The 21972-nt window shown below is 49.7% G+C and overlaps 1 protein-coding gene across 1 annotated transcript in view; it reads right to left on the bottom strand.

Annotated features, from left to right (window-relative positions):
• LOC146194146 (uncharacterized) overlaps positions 1–21972 on the bottom strand; it is a 277763-nt gene that overhangs the window by 208181 nt on the left and 47610 nt on the right. The gene's annotated exons all lie outside the window — the stretch shown is intronic.

The raw sequence follows: 21972 nt of genomic DNA on the forward strand, positions 1-21972 counted from the left end.
CAAGAACGACTAATAGATACATGGGCTGAGAGGCTGCGAACGTTCGCTTGTACAATACTTCGATGCGTGATGAATGCGAGGCCAGCGCTCGCGAGAAACAGCGAGGTGTTATTGGCTTGCGGCCTTCAAGGTAATCAATGAGCGGACAAAGCTGAAGGTCTTCACGCTTCATTTGAGCAAGGTTTGGCGTTGTCACTACTCCGAGGATGGTCTCGTCATCCAGATCAACGTTAGCAATGTCGAGTGGCAGTAGTTCGCGGGAGAGACATTCTGCGTCAGTGTGCTTTTTGCCAAACTTATATATTACAGTAGCGTCGAACTCTCGCAGCCGCAAACTCCACCGGGCAAGGCGTCCGGAAGGGTCCTTGAGGTGCGCCGACCACCCGTAAAGTTATGGTCGAAATTTATCGAGCGCTCACACCACCGCGAGACGTTCTTTTTCCGCTGTCGAATAGTTCATTTCGGAACGAGAAAGTGCATGGCTGGCGATGACGCGCCGTCTTTGCACTAGTACGGCGTCAAGTAGAACTCTGCTCGCGTCTGTGTGGACTTAAGTGGCGGAGTTCTCGTCGGTGGCCTAAGATCGGTGACGACTGGAGGCGCCTTCGAAGGTTGCCGAAATTCCTGGCCCCAGACAAAAGGAGCGGCATCCTTGGAGGGGCGAGTTAAGGGCTCTGCGATTTTAGAAAAATGGGCGGCAAAACGCCGGTAGTACGCACACAGATCCCAAAACTGGCGCGGAGTGCTTGTAGGTTGGTGTCGGAAACGCCGCCACAGCGGTCGGAGACGACTGCGGTGGCGGTCAGGGCGGATGCCGCCGGAGCTGCCAAGGTAGCCTAGAAATGTGAGCTCATCGAAAGCAAAGTGGCACTCATCTGGTTTAAGGGACAGCATGACGGGTTTAAGACGGCATGAAGCTGGTTCAGATGCTCCGAAACCGTCTTAGAACAAACAATTACATCATCTAAGTAAACGAGGCAAGTTTTCCACTTGAGGTCGGAGAGTACAATGCCCATACTTTTTTGGAGTGGTCGGGGCTGAACACGGGCCGAATGCGAGCACCTTAAATTCATATACGCCATCTGGCGTTATAAAGGCGGGTTTTTCACGATCGCGCTCATCGACCTCAATTTTCCAATAACCACTTATGAAATCCATAGACGAAAAATAGCGTTCATGGAGAAGGCGATCCAAAGAATCCAAGATTCGGGGGTAGACGTCTTTCTTCGTCACGTTGTTGAGCTTTCTGTAGTCCACACAGAATGGGCCATCTCAAGACTTAACCAGGGCTGTATAATATCATCGTCAAGCACCTGGTAAGGTTGCTGCCTCAGTGGCCGTTCGGTGTCTTCGGTAATAATTCAATGTTTGGCAAGTGGCGTCCGGCCGAGTTCTGACGAGAGAGAAAAACAGACCGCTAAAGAATACAGGAGGTCCAGAAGGCTTGACTTCTCTGATTGCGACAACTTGGAGTTAATATTGAGCCTGGCAATTAGAGGAGACGGCTGATACTCAACATCTTCGGAAATTTCCAAGATGCAAGGGGGCTTGTTGAGAGTGTGGGTGGCTTGGAAATAAGCAATGGCACTGTGTCTAAGAAGTGTATGGTGCTCCGATCTAAAGTTTGTAACAAGGAGGTGGGTAGTCCCAGCACCAAGCGTTACAACAGCACGAGCGACAGAGATTTGCCTCCCAAGCAACAAGGACATGTTTCCTTCCGCGATTCCCTAACAGGTATGTTTGTTTAACAGCCAACTATAACTAACTTGCTGGCTCGAGGGGGCAGGCGAACATCGTAATCGTGTGTCGAACAGCGGATCGCTCGACACTTTCGATTGGTAACGCTCGCGCAGTAGAAAAAGAAACTAGAAGCTAGCGGAGATTTATAACTGCTCCATATTCTCGAGAAAAGGCAATCCCTAGAATAAGTTGCCTGAAGCATTCACGCAAAAAAAAAAAAACGAAGCATGCTGGAAACATAGCCGCGTGGACCCTAATTCAAGCTGTGTACTTTTTAACCGGCGTGACTGAATGACCACCTGCCGTACGAATCTGTGGCTCGGGCCAAGGGCGTCATCACGTTTTGGAGTATGTCAGAACTAAGACCAGCTCCGACAGCGTTCGGGCTCGAACTGCTCGAACTGCTTTTTAATTGCACTGCTCGCGCTGAGGCACCTAGTGGCAGCCTCTTCTTTCTCCAGCGCCGTGCCTTGGCTTGCGATAAGAGTATGGCGATAGGGTCGCTACAGAACTCGCCCTCCCCCTCCCCCCTGTCGAGCGGAATCCACGGATTCTACCCATGCAGCGGACGAGTTTGATGACAGAGTGGACAGAGTCGAAGCCAAAGTGATGGTTGGGGTCACGGTTGAAGTAGTGGAAACATAGGCAGGTTTCAGCCTGTCAGCAGACACATCTTCACGACCGTTGATGTCTAGGGTGTACGCCTTCGTCGCACGCTAGAGCCCGCGGAACGGTCCGTTGCAGGTCGGTGTTAGGGGAGGACGGATATGGTCTTGGCGAACAAAAACATGGCTGCAGGAGTCGAGATCCTGGCTCACAAAGACGGATTGAGGGTGACGATTAGCAGGGATGGCCGGAGTGATGTGTCGAAATGCATTGAACTGCCTTTACTCTGCTGTCCAAAGGCCGGATACCTTGTGGAGTGACAAGATGACCTAAATACTCAATACTAACGACGCCAAGAAGGCACTTGTCCGGATTGATGATGAGGCCGTATTCATCGAGTCGTTGGAAAAGTGGACGAGGAGATCATTGATGTAGGCGAAAACGAAGCGTTATTGGTTGAGGCCTCGCGTAATCTTGTGTATAGTTCGCTGAAGAGTCTATGTAGCGTTGCGCAATCCAAAAGGCATCCTCACATACTCAGAGGCCGAATGGTGTAGTAATGGCCGTCTTCGAAATATCCACGGGCTCCACGGGTATTTGATGGTAAGCCAATCTTTAGGAACTAAGTAAATCTTTAGGAAGATCGTACAACCAGTCAAATTTGATGACAAGTCTTGTATGTGTGGAAGTGGATAGCGGTCTGGTAAGGTGCGAGCATTGAAAGTGCGGTAATCTCCACATGGCCGCCTGTCGCCTGGATCCCTCTTCGGTATTATGTCGAGTGGCGATGCCCAGTTGCTGGAGGAAGGGCACACAATGCCGAGTTCAAGCATGTGTTGAAACTCACGGCGAACGACAGCGAGGCGCTCTCCAGACAGGCGGCGAGGGCGAGTAAACACAGGTGGTTCAGAGGTCACGATGTGGTGCGTGATCGAGCGTTTCACCTGTGACTATGGTGTGCGGATAGGAAAATTGGCAAGGATATTTCTGTACGGCGAAGCAGGTACGAGAGCTCTAAGACCTTTTCGCCGAAGAGGTGGATAGTACGCCGTTGACAGAGAGTTTCCTGCTGACATCGACGAGGCGACGGGCCACCATATCTACAGCAAGGTTGAAGAAACTGAGGAGCTCAGCGACGAGAGCAGCTTGCGGGACATCGGCGATAGTGAAAATCCAGCGGAACGTCGGGCGCAATCAGAGGTTAAGTGCAAGAGACAGTTGGCCGTATGTGCGGATGGGGGAGTTTATCGCTTGTAGCGGGGAGGTCGGTTCGTTTCGGCGGCGATCTGGCCAAGCTGCTTGTATTACACTGATCTGTGCTCCCGTGTCAACGAAGGAGCGAGCGCCAGTGGTCTCGTCCGAAACATAAATAGGCGGCATGTCCGTCTGCCAGTACCATTTGCCGCCGTCAGTGGCCAGTCGCAGCATTTCCCGACCAGGAGCACGGGTGGGTGCACTTGCCGGCAGAGCTGCCGAAAATATTGTGGTACCACCACACAGCCGAGTAGGAGGTGTCTTGGCGCACATCGGATGGTTGGAGTTCCGGCGAGGGCGATGGTGCCTGGGAGGGGCGGTAGGGCTGGAATCTCGGTCTAGAACGGCGTGGCAGGGACACGAGGTTATCAAGCCGCCTGGTCTATGCTCACAAGCTGAGAGTCTGTGGTAGTAGTGGAAGGCGGAGCGGTCACGGCGCTGATGCGGGCATGCCTCGAGTAATCCGCAACATGGTCCACGAGTTCGGCGAGTTTCTTACTCGCAGCCACGAGGATGAGGACCGTGTTCTGGGGAAGTCGCTGGAGAAACAACTCAGGCAGTAAACTGTCCGACCCGGGGGGAGTCTCCAAGCAGCTGTCGTATGCTACGGAAGAGCTGCAAAGGACGTCTATCACCGATTTCTGTAGCGGTGAGGAGCTGCTGGAGTCGGCTGCTCTGCGGCTTGCGGTCAACGAGAGCCGCCTTCAACGTGTCGAATGGTCTGGCTGTGTCTGGCGAGGCGATGATGTCAGCTAATTCCTCGGCGACGGCAGGAGGCAGCGACGACACGAGATGGAGGAACTAGTGCTCCTGGCTGGTCTTACGCCGCAAGTGGAAATGCGCCTCAACATGGAGTAGCCAGGCAGGAGGGCTGTTGGGCCGAAATGGTGGCAATTTGAGTGGTTGAAACGCGGCCAACGAAGCGTCGTATGTCGAGCGCCTTGGGGCAGGGTCGCCGGCTGTAAGAGGGGTGGAAGAGTCTGCTGAATCTATGTACGAGGGCGAGGTTGCGTGATCGATGCCGAGTCACAAAATATTTCGGAACTAAGAAAAAAATAAACAGCTCCGACAGCGTTCGGGTTCGAACTGTTTTTTTATTGCGCTGCTCGCGCTGGGGCGCCTAGGGCCAACCTCTTTGTCCAGCGCCATGCCGTGGCTTGAGATAAGAGCGTGGCGCGAGGGGCGATACAAGTTCAATGGCTAGTGCCCGACTAAATACTGAGTAATCGGCGCCCGTATCCACGAAGGCACTCACTGCACGGCCGTCAACACACACTGGCAGGTCGGCGGAAACGATTTCAGTATCGTCGATGAACTTGGGCAGGGTGGCAGCGGTAGTACTAGGCGTCCGTGGAGGATATTTGGAACTGCGATGAACAGCGCCAGCACCCCCGGAGGTCGCTGTTTGTAGTTTCCCCGGCGCGGACTGGGAGACCTGCGTCTCGCTGGGTAGGACGAAATAGAACGGCTCGGTGAAATGAAAATTAAACTGCGAGGGGAAGGTGACCGGAAGTGTCGGCTACGTTAACTGGAGAAAGAGAAACGGCCGGTGAGGCACTGCTCAAATTATTACGGTCGGTCGCCATAACGAGAACGAGATATATAAGGCGCGAAGCCCTGCAGGCCCATCTGGCGGTAAGAGCAGTTTCAATATAGATGCCCTGACTCTCCGCAATGATAACAAAGGGGATGACGTCTGTCAGGCGTCCAAACGGTCACCTTCCGTGTAGGCTGCCAGGCTTGTACACGGGGGGATAAGACCAGAATAGGTGGTTTGGGCGACTCTGGAGGGAGGTTGGTCGGGGTAGGCGAAGGTGAGCGTACAATCTCAGCATATGAGAGAACTGGAGTATTGACAGGCGGTTGTACGAGTGGCTGCAATGCTTGTTGTATACCTCATCGCGTATAATGTTGGAAGGGGAGGCGGGAGGCGATGGCTGGAGACGCTCAGCGTGGAGTTGTTGCAACCCCCCCCCCCCGAACAATCTGGCGCACAAGCTCCAGGACGGCATGATCGTTGTTATCTCGCGGCAAGTTAGGGTAACTGACGGCTCAGAGTTGGAGTGTGCGGTCATACTGAACGGCGCGTTGCTGTAGTGCCTGTTCCATGGTGGTAGGTTCGCGGACAAATTCATCCACATTTGTCGGGGGCTACTAGCTAGACTAGCAAAACAGCCGCTCCTTTACACCGTGCACTAAAAAAGGTACCTTTCTATACTCGGCCATGTTCAGTTCACCACGCCTAAAATGTCTGGTCATCACTTCAACGAACACCTTGACGTTTTCATTTGGCCTCCGGATGCGACACTGGAGAGCTTATTCAGTCCTTGCTTTTCGTTCTGGGCCTCTGAAGTGACGTAGACGCTGACTACGAAATTCCTGTCAAGTCGTGAGGGTCGACTCATGATTCTCAAAACCCTTCTTGGCGGAGTGCTCAAAAGCAAAGTAGACGGTCCGCAACTTACGATGGTGGTTCCAGTCGTTGTAGGCGGCGACGTGATCCTTGTGGTCGATCGAGTTTTAAACATCTTCAAATGGGTCACCACGGAAGGATCTTGAAACGCGTGGCGAATGGATGACAAACGAAGACCTGCACAATCCGTTAGGCCAGTAGTTTGAGTGGCTGTTGTGACGGGCATTCTGTCAGTGGTAGGACTAAGGTGCGCCGCCGATTCGGGTGGAAGGCCTTGCAGGCGGCGGCTTCTTCGAAGACCGATTGGCGCGCTGATGTCGACACTACGCTGGTCGCTTCCCTCGGGGACAAAGGGCATAGAGCCACTCAGCATCTCCACCAAATGTTGCGGGTGAGAATAGAGGCACAGCAACAGTTCCTTCGGCAGCCTTCGATCACCAGCGCACTTCTATCCTTCCCACGAGAGGCCCACAATACATTTGGCAGTATTGCAAATAAATCAGTAAGTGCGTTTCTGCAAAAAGCGGTTAATCACGAGTGGCATTATTCTTTGTGTGGACCAAGGTGGTTGGTTTAAGGCATGGTTATGACATGGCAACATGACGTTCGAAACATTTTGCTGCATGCCATGGCGAGGAATTTCGATGGCCTCCAGGCGTAGTTTTCAGAGGACGTCCGCCTGCACAGAAAAAGCGTACCAAGCGTTGTCGAGAACCATCAGACCTTCAAGGCGGCGTGTACTGTATGCCAGGTGGTCTGGCACAGCTGCTGCAGAGAATGGTACAGAATGGTTTTTGGTGCACATGTCCTAGAATCTGTCGTGATGTGGTGGTGGGGTTGTTCGCGGGTTGCTCTAATAGCCTGGCTTTCGCAGTTGAAGTGGGTGTATTCATTTTCTGACCCGCGGTTGTATTTCGCGGGGTGGGCCACGTGTGTTGGGCCTACATGCCGAGGTTGAAGAAGGCAATTCTAACTTTCACATCCTCAAGTTAGTAAAAAGGTGCTTGGCGTCTTCGTGTTTCCGGTGGGCTTTGTCAAAGTTGTGTTGCCTCAGGATTGATGAAATTTTTTCCTACAAGTTAGTAGTGAAGCATACTAGTTTCACTTTGGAACTAAGTAATGTCGTGTCTGAATCAAAACTGATGGGCTACCAAAAAAGAAAAAGCCGGTTAGTGATATTGGCATTAAGTGCTCAGACCTTCCAAACGGGACTTTGAGGGGATACTGTACATGCACAGGGTGTCTCACAATCTTAGGAACGTAGCCCAGAAGGCTGGTGGGCGTCTCGTGTTTTCTGTTCCGCCTAAGCTTTCCAACCTATGCAGGCTTGTTGACGAAGTCCACTTAAAGAAAACGTCCTGTGGGGCCAATTACCAGAATTTGGTTCGTTTCTTGAGTGACAGGTGTCGTGTATCCCACCTCCTTAGCTGCGGCCGAATTTACGTGGGCCAGATGGGCAAATGCGTGAACGAAAGACTGCGCGACCATGCTACGCAGCTAAGGACAGGTAAGCGGGACCTGGACAGCGGGACAAGGACAAGGACAGCGGGACAGGACAGCGGGACAAGGACAGCGCGACCTGCTACGCAGCTAAGGACCTTCTGCAATGCAAAAAATGCTAGGACTTCGAGGGCGGGTGTGTTCCCAACATAGGGGCGACAAGTATCATCGGGCGCTGAAGGCAGAGTAGATAGGGATATATTGGAGGCTTCGAACATAATCGCCACAGGCAATGAGTTGTGTTGTCGACAGAGACGCCAAGACACGGAGACCTCCTGCGAGGTACCGCCTCGAACTATACAGGCGGGCTCTGCTCCGCTGTGACGCCGCTCTCACGTTCCTCGGCTGCTCCCGTCTTGGATATCTGGTGGGAGACGGGGTGTTGAGAGCGACCGAGTTGACAATGCCACCGCCGAAACGGACCATTTCAGGGTGGTCTGTGTTTTGTACACCGTTCGAGCAAGTGTTATCGAAACGAAGGGACAACAAATCTGTTGCCTTGTGTTTTGTTTACCGACTGTGGCGACTACATTAAGTTTTTTTTTTTTTTTACGACTGCGCCGATGACACTTGTGTGTCAGTCTTTCATCGTTTCGTTTTGTTTTCTTTTTGCTGGAAGAATAACGCGGGTTCCTCGGTATTTAATAGCCGCATTTGTAGCGCTTTCAAGTAGTTTTCGCCTGGTGCAGATCGGCTGCTTTGATCACCCGTTGGGTTTTATTTTTTGTCTTGGTTTCTTCTGTATGTTTACAGAAAAGCCACATGAACACCTCTCAAATTATATTGCATGAATTCCTTCTGATAATGCGGAGCGTCCATCACATTTTGGCACCACATCAAAAATTACAGATTTGGTTTTTAGAAGCCAAATGTATTCCTTCACCGCAGAAAAAAAAGCATGGTCACTCAAGGGCGTGCGTGCACACATTATGTCCCACCAGTAGAGAATAAAATATGATTCAACAGAAGGGAAAGTTGGGCGAGCTGTAGGTTGTTCATGGTGGTTTGGTTGGCGCTGATTAACACACAGGCGAAGAGAAGAATGTACTCTGTATTGATGAATGGTAATAAAATTATGTATGTATGTATGTAACACCAGCTGGCGCCTTTTTTACAACTGATTTATTGCCGAGAAAACGAAGCTTATTTAAGAACGAACACCTCCAGTAAAAAAACTCGAAACAGAGATCAAACTTTCGAAGATATCCAATTTCCCTTTTCGATAACGAGAGCGAAGGCTTACTTACACAATTATCGCACGAGGCGATATAGAATGCTTCCATCACCTCTCTAAACCATTGTTGCGGATGCCGATACAATACTTGTGTCGCGTCAAAGATAGGTTGGCCATTATTGCATTCCCGGAGGTGTTCATTCAACCCCGAAGATTTGTCGTTACTGTGTTCTTTTAGGCGAATATTCAAACAACGCCCGGTTTGTCCCATGCATGCGAGCCCACAAAGAAAAGGAATTTATAATTATAGACAACACCAGTTACAGAGCACACAAACTTCCTTCTATGCTTCACTTTACAAGAAGGGGCAACTGGGCCAACATTCTTCGTCTTTCTTTCCGCAATTGGAGAACGTTTGCCTAAATTCAACGGAGCGAAAAGAGCCACTCCAACGCCATAACGTTTGCCAACATGTGTAAGCCCATGTGATAAGCGGTGAATATAATGGATGATGGTATGCTTTTTCTTTATCTCTTTTGGAGCAGATGGAGCACCTTTAACCCAGTTTATTGATTTCACGCAGGACTGGGCAATGAAACTTTTAGGGTAGCTTGCGTTTACCAATCCCAGGTAGCACAGAATTTGTGGCCCCAGTAGGTAAGTGGAGAAACCATCATAAAACCTGCATCGATCCCCGATGGGGCGAAAGTGGGCCCCATTTGTGCTTGCCCCTGTTACTACTGCATGGGTCCCATAGTGGCGTTGCTCGGGCTAATACAGAGCACATTCCTGCATCCAGACCACAAGGGTCCCTTGCCGGATATTTGAAGACAATCCTACCTAAATGTGGGCTTTTTATGGGAAAGGCCTCATAGACTTTCCAGTGATGTTTGGATTACTACAGCCTTCCACGAGGCACGCAATAAGGATGTACCGCTTGATGTCATCCGAGTGGCGACACCAAGTACATTTCTTGAAGGATCACCTCCGTATCACTTGCTCTTCTGCTCAGCCCACCTTTAGACGACACAGCCTTTTCCGAGAATGGTGCACCACCACCGAGAAGACCACTGAATTCGTCTGGAACACAGTACTTCCAATGCTCTACTAGAAAGAAGAGATCTGCCCCGCTAAATAGTTTCGTGAACGCCGGAAAAACAGCTATCCCAGAGGCGCACCAGCGCACGCTGCGGTTAGGGCCCAAGTTCACCTTCCAGCCATTTGCCAAGCTTACCGAGCAAGTCGTCATGGCCAGGTCGATTGCCCAGCTCACGTCACAAGAATACAGGCCTCACTGCGTCTTTGAGTGCATTGATGTGTTGGAGCGAACCTCAGGAGACAGAAGAAGGCGCGACAAAGTGGAGCCCGTAGCAAAATGGCTAGTGCGAAACGACCTAAGGATCCTCGAGCCAGACAAGGAAGGCGTCTTCACCATCTAGCCCATTGGCACATATAAAGGCTGAATCGCATGCACGCGAAAACTCACGCGAACGCGAACGCGACGGCAGCACGCGTCGCGCGAAGCCTTCGCGCGAACAGAAATGCATGTGTCGCTTGGCTCGTCGCTCGGATCTGCCGAAATAGAAAATTTCGCTCGTTCGCCCGGAAGTAACCGTACGTCACTGCCGCTCATTTCGCATGCTTTCTTTATTTTGTCGTGTTGCATCGTGATTGTGCATTACCGCGTAAACATTTCGCTTTGTACGAACAATGGTGGATAGCCAAGGATTCAAAGAACGTCTAATCGCAACCGAAACAACAATATAAACAAGGGGTGACGTGACTATTCGTGCCTATTACAGTGCAAGTTCAAACACATTCGATACGGTTTGCTGTAAATACATTTTACTTTGCCATGTTGTCACAAAATAACGTTAATTCTTGCAATCGCTATGACTGTTGTTGAATTTGGCAATAGCTTTGTGGTGTACTAAGCCACTATGCCAGCCAAATGCCAGCCACGCAACCTACACAGAGGGTTGTCGCCGTTTCGCTCGGTTCGCGCTGTCGCGTGCATGCGTCTTCCCCAGTAGGCGATGGAGCCAACCATGATCGCTTACGCCGCGCGGCCTTGTCGCTTCGCTCACTTTTTCGCTCGCATGCGTTTCCCGCTTAACATCAAAGCCATTGAGAAGAAGTTAGGGAAGTGAGCGCCACTGAAGTTAAACAAGGAGCTCTTGAAATCCTTCTTGACATGAATCTCCAAAGATTGCACGCGTCGGTGAATTTCGCCAAATTAGATGGACTGTTCTTTTCCGCTAAAACGCGCAAGCCTGGCATTCCGTTCCGAGCTATTGTCTCAGAACGTGGAACCCTGTAGAACCACGTGTCATTGCTTTTGCAGAAGTATCTTTCTAAGCTAGTTCACACTGGGTTCCTTCGGTGTTCCAAATTCGGATTCAATAGTCGCGTTTCTGAGAAGCCCCTGCACGTCTTCAGCATAGATATTGAAGACATGTACTACACCACATGACCGGCTCCTGTCATCTGTCAAGTCGTGTATCAAGAAGGATAATGATGAAATGAACTTTTTCAATGAATCAGGTGTTTCGACAGCAGCGGTTTTGGAACTCTTGACTGCGTATCTACGCACCACAATTGTAGGATGGGAAGACAAGATATATCTTCGGAGGTCTGGTATTTGCATTGGCTCCCCCGTAACACCTGTTTTAAGCAATATATATTTGAGCAAAGTGGATCGTATGCTTATTTGCAGGTTGAAAGGCATACACAACGGAATCTTTCGTTGCTGATGATTTTTTTATTTTCGTTTATAGAACGAATTTTAATAACCGTATGGTAAACATCCTGAAAAACTTCAAAGAATCTGGTTCCGGCCCTAATTTCACTTTAGAGGTTCCAACTGATAACCAGTTACAATTCCTGGACCTCAAGTTGCGCTTCAATCTCAAGCATGTTTGATGGCAGTATTGGCCTAGGTCGAAAAAGCCACTTATTAACTATAGCTTAGGAACACTCGAAACTAGTGAAGAACGGTATTGTTGCTTCCTGTCTCAGGTCATGCTTAGATAAATTTTTCCTACATGTTCTTCGAGATAGCTTCAATTCCCAAATTGTTAGATTGGTAAACGCAAGCTACCCTAAAAGTTTCATTGCCCAGTCCTGCGTGAAATCAATAAACTGGGTTAAAGGTGCTCCAAAAGAGATAAAGAAAAAGCATACCATCATCCATTATATTCACCGCTTATCACATGGGCTTACACATGTTGGCAAACGTTATGGCGTTGGAGTGGCTCTTTTCGCTCCGTTGAATTTAGGCAAACGTTCTCCAATTGCGGAAAGAAAGACGAAGAATGTTGGCCCAGTTGCCCCTTCTTGTAAAGTGAAGCATAGAAGGAAGTTTGTGTGCTCTGTAACTGGTGTTGTCTATAATTATAAATTCCTTTTCTTTGTGGGCTCGCATGCATGGGACAAACCGGGCGTTGTTTGAATATTCGCCTAAAAGAACACAGTAACGACAAATCTTCGGGGTTGAATGAACACCTCCGGGAATGCAATAATGGCCAACCTATCTTTGACGCGACACAAGTATTGTATCGGCATCCGCAACAATGGTTTAGAGAGGTGATGAAAGCATTCTATATCGCCTCGTGCGATAATTGTGTAAGTAAGCCTTCGCTCTCGTTATCGAAGAGGGAAATTGGCTATCTTCGAAAGTTTTGATCTCTGTTTCGTGTTTTTTTTTTCTGCTGGAGGTGTTCGTCCTTAAATAAGCTCCGTTTTCTTCCCAATAAATCAGTTGTGAAAAAGGCGTCAGACCCGTGTTTTCTTTTCTTTGTCTGTGTGTTAATCAGCGGCGACCAAACCACCATGAATAAGATATAAGTTGAGGTGCCAACTGGCTGCTGGTTAAGTAACCATATGGAACATCTGCAAACTAAGGTTTTTGTGACCTTGTTGTTTTGACTAGTGATGATCCATGAATAAATAAAATCAGTACGACAGCACCTCCCTCAACATAGAGATGTGAGAGCTGTAGCAATATTTTGCTCCATTTGCATATCTTCTGTCATGCAGTGATCTGACGCGGGATAAGTAAAGTACGTGCATTAGGATATGTGGCACGTCTTTATTATGAGGAGCATTTTATCTAAAACAATTCTCTCTTGCCACCAATCTCTTTGGGCGCCATTACTGCGCTGCAGTCTTTTAAGGTTTCATTTTGGTGCAGAAATAAAAAGCAGGTTTAAAATAGGGCTCGTTGAATAAATATGCGCTTAATACCTTAAAGAAGTGAGCATATAGACCAACATCGATGTGTGACGCAAGCACGATGCGGTGGCGCTTTTGTCGCCACGCTGAGCGAAAAGTTGGGTTAGCACCCATAAAATACATGGAACCGAAATAGGTCAAAACAGTTTTTCCATTTCATAGGCCCCCTACGATGTCATTATTCGGCACAGAGCAAACATGAACATTTCAGATTACATCGCGAAAGTATGAAATTTCATTACAGAGGGGAAGTATTTTCAAAACACCGCGAAACGTATGGCGGTGCGAGCTGGGAAGACGGCCCATAGAAACACATGTAAACACAACTTACTGCAACATTTTTCTTGTTTCGCAGAGAATCAGAAGTGGTGGCCGGTCGTTAAACATTGAACAGCGCTTTGAAGAAGTGTGTTACAACGTATGCTGCGTCACTGCGGAGGCAATCTACTTTTAAAACCCCTCGTTGCATAGAATCTGTTACAAACGCATTGCTGTAGCGCGGCCCATACAAAATATATGTAAAGAACGGTTCGCAGAGAATCTGACTTTGCGCTTACGAAAGTAGTCGTTTGTTAAGAGCTGATGGATTATTTTAAGAACATGAATATTGTAATAGGGCGTTTACTGACGCTCAGATGGAGAGCTGTGAGGAGAGGACCTTGCAACGGCGAGCCCAGCGTACTTCTTTGTCTCGTCGCACAACGCACTGGTGCATGTCGATGGCTGAAGTGCTGACTATCACAGTACATTTTCCCCCCGGGTAAAAAAAAAAGGAGCCATCCTGGCGACTTATGGCGCGGAAAGCACAGCGGGGTCATAGAATGGCTTCAATCGGTTCACGTGAACTGTTTCACGACCACGGCGACGCAAGTCCGCAGAGGGCGTGACGGGCTCAACTACGTAGTTGACTGCAGATGTCTGCTGGAGGACCTTATATGGCCAGTGGTAGCGAGCAAGAAGCTTCTTTGAAAGGCCAGGGGTTGTGGAGGGCACCCAGAGCCACACCAGAGAGTTCGGGAGATATGACGAAGCTTCGCCGGTATCACGGAGGTATTTTTGTTGCCACTCATTTTCTGTTGTGAGAGAGCGGGCGAGCTGACGGCATTCTTCTGCGTACGGGACGGCATCGAATAGCGAGGAAGATTCGGAAACGTCAGGGCGGTAGGGAAAAAGTGTGTCCATAGTACAGGGTGGCTCGCGCCCGTAAAGGAGAAAGAATGGAGAAAATCCAGTAGTGGTCTGTGTCGCGGTCTGTGTCGCGGTGTTATATGCGTAAGTAACAAACGGTAGAACTTGGTCCCAATTGAAATGGTCGGTGTTCACGTACAAAGCCAGCATGTCACCGAGAGTGCGGTTGAAACGTTCTGTCAGTCCATTCGTCTGAGGGTGGTACGAGGTAGCGGTGCGGTGTATGATGCGGCATTCTTTCAAGAGAGCCTCAAGAGCGTCTGATAAGGAAACGCGTCCGCGGTCACTGAGCAGTTCGCGAGGGGCACCATGGCGAAGAACCAGATTTTTCAGAATAAAGGCAGCCACGTCGCGTGCGGAAGCAGAGGACAATGATGTCTCTGTAGCGGGTCAGATGATCCACTGCCACGATAATCCAGCCGTTGCCAGCTGAAGTTGTAGGAAGGGGACCGTATAGATCTATGCCGACACGATCAAACGGACGGGCAGGACAGGGCAACGGCTGCAACGAAGCAGGAGACTTGAGAGGAGTTTTTCGGCGTTGGCAAGACTGGCAAGAGCAGACAAAATGGTGGACAAAGCGGTACATTCCACGCCAGAAGAAGCGTAGACGCAAGCGCGTGTAGGTTTTCAACACTCCGCCGTGGGCGCACTGGGGATCAGTATGGAAAGCAGCACAAATATCGGCGCGGAGATGACGGGGGATGACTAAAAGCCACTTCCTTCCGTCGTGAAGATAATTGCGGCGATAGAGCAGCCCGTCACGAATTGAAAAATGGTGAGCTTGGCGGGCAAGCGCCCTAGACAAACGACCTGGAGAGTGACTTGAAAGAAAGTCCAGAAGTGTAGATATCCACGGGTCGCGCCGCTGTTCCGTGGCCATGTCGATAGTGGCAAGCGAAGACCAATCGTAGGCGCAGATCTCATCAGACAACGAAGAGGGAGGCAGCGGTGAGCGCGAAAGAGCGTCCGCGTCAGTATGCTTGAGGCCTGAGCAATGCCGGAGAGGAGCTGGATGAGAGGAGCAATAATAGAGGCGAAATTTAAGATGAAGCGGCGAAAGTAGGAGCACAGGCCGATGAAACTTCGTAGCTGCTTATGTGATTTTGGGCGTGGGAATTCGGCAACTGCACGAAGTTTGGTGGGATCGGGAAGAATGCCATCCTTAGAAACGGCATTACCTAGAATAATTAGTCGGCGAGCAGCAAAGCGGCACTTCTTCAGATTCAGTTGGAGACCGGCGGTAGCGAGACAAGTCAGAACGTCCTTCAGTCAGAGCAGGTGGGATTGAAACTCGGTAGAAAAGACTACGATATCATCGAGATAGCAAAGACAGGTTCGCCACTTGAATCCACGAAGCACAGTGTCCATGAGGCGTTCAAATGTGGCCGGGGCGTTGCAAAGCCCAAAGGGCATGACGTTGAATTCATATAATCCATCTGGTGTGATGAAGGCAGTTTTAGAGCGGTCAGCGTCATCCATTGGCACCTGCCAGTAGCCAGATCGTAAATCCAACGAGCAGAAAAACTCGGCGCCCTGCAAGCAGTCCAGTGCGTCATCGATGCGTGGCAGAGGATAGACGTCCTTGCGCGTGATCTTGTTGAGCCGGCGGTAGCCGACACAAAACCGGAAGGAGCCATCTTTCTTAGGTACCAACACAACTGGAGACGCCCAGGGACTGTGGGATGGCCGAATGACACGACGACGGAGCATGTCGTCCGCATGATCAGCAATTACTTGGCGCTCCGAAGCCGACACGCGATAGGGGCGCTGGCGCAAAGGTGCGGTTTTACCGGTGTCGATGGTGTGCTCTACGACAGACGTGCGGCCCAAGTCAGTTTGAGGAAGGTCGAATGAAGAAGCGAAGTTTTGCAAGAGGGCGACAAGTTGATCACGTTGCGCAAGTGGAAGATCAGCATCAATAGCATGTTGGAAAACGTCGGAGGGCGTCGAAGCGGTCGCAACATCGCAAGAGCACAGACTAACATCGACGGAGGGGGTTGAGTCAGCAAGAGTGGTGATAGGACCGGGATCAAGCTCTTCAAGACGTCCAATGCATTCGCCACGGAGCAGGACTGCTGGGCAAGAACATGGGTTCGAGGCATAAAGTGCACTCTTGCCGTCTTGAATTTCGAGAACTGCGAACGGAAAAAGGAGGCAGGGATGACGGAAGGCGGCTTCGGAAGGTGTAAAAATCGCAGTCAAAGGAGTTACACACTCACAAGACAGTGGTACGAGGGCAGCAGAAAACGGAGGAATGTCGGTGTCATGGGCGACGAGAAGTTTTGCAGTGCGGGAAGGGGTATCACAGAAGGGGGCATCACAGAGGGGGGCGAAGGCAATTTACGCACGAGCCCAGTCAATAACGGCCTGATGAGTCGATAGAAAATCGTATCCGAGGATGATATCATGCGAGCAGTTCGGCAGAACAATAAACTCGATGGGGTACAAGACGTCTTGAATGAGCACACAGGCTGTGCAAGATGCGGAGGGGTGAATGTGCTGTGATGAGGCGGTGCGGAGCGAAAAGTCGGAAATCGGAGTGGTCACTTTGCGAATTCGACGGCAGAGCGCTTCACTGATGACGGAGACGGCTGCACCGGTATCGACGAGAGCGAGAACTGTGGCACCTTCTACAGAAACTTTGATAACATTAGCGGGACGACACGGAGGACTTGAGGAACTAGAAACAAGCGCAGTTCTTGCCCCCGGAACTGCGACTGTTAGTTTCCCTCAACGGTGCTGGTAGGACGTCGCAGCATTGGAGAAAGCGATCGGCGCCGAGGAGAATGTGATCGACGAGTGGCATAGGTTTGGCGATCTTGTGAGACAAATTGAGAACCGGGCGGAATCATCTGCGAGCGTGAGTCGGTATCGTACGGGTAAAGTCGAATGTCAGGCTGTGAAGGTGGGAGGCGCAGGCGACAAAGGCGTGCAACATGGCCCGGCCGACCGCAGGCATAGCAAATCGGAAGGTTGTCCATAGTACGCCAAGGTTTCATAGGATGTGGGCGGAACCGTGAGGGTGGGGCTTGGAACGAAGGCTCAGCATGCGGCGGTGAATGGTAGGCAGGGACCTGCACATAGGAGCCAGACGTGGGCGAAGGTGGTGGCCTAGCCGTTACTTGGGCATACGTGAGAGGTGCCGTCACAGGCGGCAGCACGGGGTTGGACGGCAAGCAATCAGCGACGTGTTCTTGCACGACACGGCGTATGGTAGGGGCCAAAGATGGAGCCAGTTCAGGAACGAGGCGGCCCGAGTCTTGAAAATGGGGAAGGAGTGAGAGTTGACGTGCGACCTCTTCACGAATAAAATCTTTGATCTGTTGATTCAGCGGGCTCCCTTCAGAAGTTGGCGAACCACCCAGGGCTAATGCGGATACGCCATCGTCGCACACACTGGAGCGGCGCCTAGAAGCGCGCCGCTTGCGGAGCTCGTAGTAGCTCTGGCAAAGCTTCACGATTTCACTGACGTTGGTGGGATCTTTCGCTACCAGCATCTGGAAGGCGTCCTCAGTAATGCCCTCGAGGATGTAGCGGATTTTGTTCGCTTCCGGCATGGCCGGGTCGACTCGTTTGCAGAGATCAACGATGTCTTCTATGTAGCTGGTAAAGGTCTCATCAGCGCGCTGAACACGATCGTGTAAACGTTGTTCGGCACGAAGCTTACGCACTGCCGGGCGGCCGAACACTTCCGCGAAATTCTTTTAAATTCCGACCAAGATGACAGGTCAGCCTCATGGTTGCGAAACCAGAGGTTCACCACGTCCGTCAGATAGAATATGACGTTACTGATCTTGTATGAGTCATCCCACTTGTTGTAGCTGCGTACTCTTTCATACGATGACAGCCAGTCGTCGACATCTTGATCGGTCGTGCCACTCAAGATGCAAGGGTCACGCTGGCGCACGACGCCAGAACACATGATCGTGGGTGGAACGGCCGACAGCGTCGAAGTGGACTCGTCTTGCATGGCGGTCGTAGAGGGCAGTGTACGGCTTCGCAGTTCCAGTTTGGATGGGATCGTTTCCGGCACCTCCGCCAATCGTAATAGGGCGTTTATTGAAGCTGAGATGGAGAGGTGTGAGGAGAGGACCTTGCAACGGCGAGCCCAGCGTACTTCTTCTTTGTCTTCGTCGCACAACGCACTGGTGCATGTCGATGGCTGAAGTGCTGACTATCACAGTACAATATGTATATGTAACAACATTTGGCGCCTTACATTTCTGTAAAGCCTATTTATCAATAAATATGTGCGGTGTGTTTCCAGACAAACCCCCCCGTCCAGGAGTGTTTTTTTTTTTTGTGAACGTCTTGTACCACCCGACATCACGTTGCATGGCGGAAGTTTAAAACAAAAAAAAAAACATTTCAAGTGCTGGCGACGCGCATGAGCCGTTAGTATAATAATGCCATTTGTAAATTGAGAGGAACACAAAATAACGGACACGACGTCATTCCGTTCTGAAATCGTGGTAAAGTAGAGGTGGTAAACTGAATGCATATGTAGTTGCTTCACGATACATGCATGTGGTGAGCAAGTCTTAAGCAAACATTTTGAGAGGACTCCGAAGTCCGTGCGCGCGCTGGATGGTCTGCGCCATATGGGGAAAAAAAAAAGAAAGACAAGGAAACCGCACAGAAAGCACAGAACGATATATGAGAACCATAGCGATACCACGGAGAAAAGAAAATAAACGAAAAAATAGTTACCTAGCACACGTGTCCGTTGATTACCTTGCCCGCACCCACCTGATTCAAAATAACTGTATGCCCAGTGGCTTGTATGTCTGGATCATCTCTGCAGTGAAGCGAAATGGAGAAAAATCAAATACACTGCAATCTTTTCCCTCCCCAATGGTGGAAGAGCGCCCGCGTCAGTCCGGAGGACGTCCCAATGTGTTTCAGGCACAGCAAATGGGTCTTGGTGCACAACGCCGTCAATGTACAGCTTCTCATTTGCAGCACGGTTTATCCGATTCCGACTAGCTTTTCACTTAGTCCGACATTGCTGCAGCGCACACTACAATCCCTTGCAAGTACTGCAAGTCTGACGATTGGCGGGACTGTTCACAGCACGATAAACTGACCGCGCATAGCTGCAGACGACCATGCACCACCGCCGCCGTCGCTAGCAGACGCTCCGGAGCTGGAGGCGGCCGCGGTGGGTATCACCAGCTGCGCTGTCGTCTGCTGTAATGCGCGATTCTCGTTCGATCCAAGTTGTCGTATGGCGTTTGATAACTCGTTTGTAAATGTAATTCTGTCTAGGATGTGTCACTTGAGCGAGAGTATTATCAAGAAAATTTAACCCATGCGGCAGCATATTAGACTGTAAACAAAACTGCTCGATTCGCATCATGAGCCTTTTGGGGGTGTCCGGATTCACAACATAGATTATTCGAGCCTGCCTCCGCAATGACGCAGCGTACTTTGTCACACACTTCTAAAAAGCGCTCACCAACGTTTTACGACCGAGCACCTCTTCTGGCGCTCTGCGAAACGAGAAAAATGTTGCGGTAAGTTGTGTTTAGATGTGGTTCTATGGGTCGCCCTCACAACTCGCAACCCCCGTACGTTTCCCGGTGTTTTAAAGATACTTCTCATCGGTAATGAGATTTCAAACTTTCATGATCTGTTCTAGGATGTCCACAGTTACTCTGCACCGAATAATGACATCATACGTGCCCTGCGAAATGATAAAACCAATTTGAAATATTTTGGTTCCATGCATTCCTATGAGCGCTAACCCTACTTTCACCCCCAGTCGGCTGAAGCGTCGCGAGCACCCCCTTTGTTTGTAAACACGGTGTTGGTCTATACTAGGACAGATAATAAAGTAAAATAAAGAAAAATGGTTTTTTGCGTAAATCACAACTTGTTAACGGAATAAAACAACTAAAAATAACTGTGAACACTAAATAATTTTGCGGGAACATATGAGGCATATATGCAGGACGACACTGCAAAAAAAAAGAATAAATAAATGCAAAACAGAGAAATCATAGCAAAGCCATTTGAGGACCGTAAATGAGCCATTTAAAATGAATCGTGGCCCTGGCTATTTCAGTTTAGTCCAGTCGTTCAGCTGTGTCCGACTAATCATGACCCTATAAACTATATTTCGTCAAGCTGCCCGTTCTGCCAGTATTTTTAGAATATCACACGGGTTCAGCTGCAATGTCTCGAGGATGTCCATCGCGTTCGCTGCCTATCCCCATCCTCTGTGTCCCTCAACACCAAGGTTCACTCCAGCGACCTCTTCGCATGAGGTTAACAGAGTATTTGAGCTTTAACAATGAAATTTGATATCCCATTGAGCAGTCAGGGTTTCCAATCACCAGTATCAACTGATTTGATTTTCTGTCAATCCAAGAAACACCCAAGAGTCTCCGCCAACACCACCATTCAAAAGTGTCAAGCCTTCGGTGATCAGGCTTCTTCACTGTCCAACTCTCGCATCCATGTATCACAACTGCAAAAACTACACCATGAAGTATCCAGATCTTGGTCTTTGATGGGCTGTCGAGGCTAGCCATGGCTCTCTTTCCCGGGAGCAGGTGTCTATTAATTTCATGACTGCCTTCAGAGGTAGCCTTGGAACCCAAGAAGAAATCCGTTACAGCTCTACTTTCAGCCCCTATATGCTCCAGGACTTTAGATAGCAAGATGCCCTGACCTTTGTCTTCTTAAAGTTCAGTTTAAGACTAAACCAAGAAAAATGGTCTGTAAGAGCTTAGCGAGTCGGTACTCAGATATGGTCTCACTGTATACCGGTCTGCATCCGCTTACAATTTATATATTATAAGCAGTATTTAAGAAGAATTTCCTCTAGCCTGTCCTATCGTACTAAATTTCACAATGAAAGTGTATTATTTAGCATGGTTCATTTCGACATATTGTCCATAGAAAAACAGTTTTCATATCAAATTTTGTATAAGCATTACTTTTCTGGAGCTTTCAAATGTACGAATAAAAATACGCCGTGTTTACGCCCCACAGAAAAATTCATTGTTCGGCGTATTTATACAAATTACGCGAAAAAAAAACGGACTTTTTGTACCTTCTATCTTCAATAAATTTAAAATCGATAGGTCACTCACCTTTCTTCGAAAAATTAAACAGTCCACTCGGTGATTTGTGCAATGTGATTGAGCGTTTACGGCTCGCCAGTGTTGTTATGCTAGATACAATGTTCACCGGTAAGTAATGTTGTATACCATTTCTTTTTATATGTATTTAAATGTGGATTTAGCAGCTTGGTCCAACGTCTGCGCTGTCAGTAGTTTGGCCACAGCAGAGTAGAACTGCCAGCCGCAGAGCACAGCTTCAGCGCGATAGATGGGCGCCAGAGACAAGCGATGGGGATGCTCGGCGCTGTCTGTTATTTGTGTTCCTCACAATTCCGCCGCGTGAAGAAGTCGCCATCCTGGCTACTCACGGGGAAGAGACGTCAAGAGGGTTGCACTACGCATTGAGGCGGCTAACATGGACGACCTCGCGGCCGCGACGGCGGCGGTCTGAAGAAGGGGTGACTGGCTCGATGACGTAGTTTACAGGGGGTGTGCGTTCCAAGACGCGATAAGGTCCATGGTACTTGGTTTCAAATTTGCTGGTGGCGGGAACGTATAGTCGAACGAAGCTGTTGGCGAGGAACGTCGGAGCAAGGGTGTTGCTATCATGTTGATCTTTGTGATAGCTTTGAGTGTTGTAGGTAAACGTGCGAGCTAGCTGACGGCATTCCCCGGCCTTCTGTACAATATCTGACAAAGCACTGTACTCAGAGGGATCTGGATGGTATGGCAAAATCATGTCGAGTGCAAGATGGTTCACGACCGTATATGAGAAAGCAGAGCGAAAAATG

Source organism: Amblyomma maculatum, chromosome 3 (genome assembly GCF_055883805.1).
Source record: "Amblyomma maculatum isolate TAMU_Amacu chromosome 3, ASM5588380v1, whole genome shotgun sequence".
In the NCBI taxonomy this organism is placed as follows: Eukaryota; Metazoa; Arthropoda; class Arachnida; order Ixodida; family Ixodidae; genus Amblyomma; species Amblyomma maculatum.